The sequence below is a fragment of the Natator depressus genome, chromosome 28, assembly GCF_965152275.1.
Source record: "Natator depressus isolate rNatDep1 chromosome 28, rNatDep2.hap1, whole genome shotgun sequence".
NCBI lineage: Eukaryota > Metazoa > Chordata > Testudines > Cheloniidae > Natator > Natator depressus.
Genome location: NC_134261.1, coordinates 7,748,999 through 7,750,113, shown reverse-complemented (window position 1 = coordinate 7,750,113; position 1,115 = coordinate 7,748,999).

Sequence of the window (1,115 nt, the reverse complement as noted above, 5' to 3'; positions counted from 1 at the left end):
ACCTCATTCCCACATCAAAACTAAACTAATAAGATTACAGCAGAGTTTTGCAAAAATGAAGTGAGCATTTTAAAATGGAGTTTGGGACACAGCATGGACAAGTGTAAGGAATGGCAAACAGTGAACAGAAGTTACAATGTTGAAGCAGTGCAAGTTTCAGTGATTTAAGCAGCAATTGGATTGAAAGTGAAACTCAATTAGCCAATTATTGGGGTACCTGGTTTTATGAATGAATGTAGTTTCATTCATAAAACTTTACTTATGAAGTTATATTAATAAAGTGAACAATTAAAAACAATTTCTTTGATCAGTTCTACAGGGAGGGACCCAGTGGCAGAAGATAGGGCTGAGGGAGAGACACGGCCCCAAACATTGCAGGACCCAGGCCCCGGGCCAGGAATATTACTGGTGCCCAGACATCATGGGCCCATAGGACTCGCCAACCATGCCGGGGGTATATATACCAAGACAGTTTTTATATACCTTATCTGTATAGTTTTCCCCAACAGATAGGTCAGAGCTAGAACTCTAATCCTCCCCCTATTGCCTGGATCTTCTATGACTGGGGGAGTGCACACCTGAATGATTGATCACTTTATATGTAAGGTATACCTTTTAGCAATATTTAGCAGTATGTTCAACAATCACAGTGTATGTCTTCACCCTTTTGCAATTCTCCACCAAAAATTTTATGCTTATAAGAAGCACACAGGATCATTTTCGGGGAGAAGGCAATATGCTGTGTTTATTGAAGATACAACAATTAGTATATGCATTCAGTCACACCATCGACTGGCGGGACAATGTGTTTATGTGTGTTGTAGTAACCAGTCCAGAATCTGGAACAATCTAGCAGCCAGCAAGGTTGATCACGGGTAGGGAGGAGCCGGGTTCTGTTGGTCATGACATGATGCTCCAGACAAGTCTTGGCAGGACGAACCCAAAGTTTCATGGCAAGGCCCCCTGTTTATATACTGATTTTCCTTCGTTGAGACCAATGAGTTTTGCACTGTCTTGCTGTAATCAATTGTTGTTTGATGAGTGCTTATTTTCTTAAATTGTCCTGCTCATCCTTTATCTTGTTCTTTCATCAAGTCCCTCAGGGAGTTATCCCA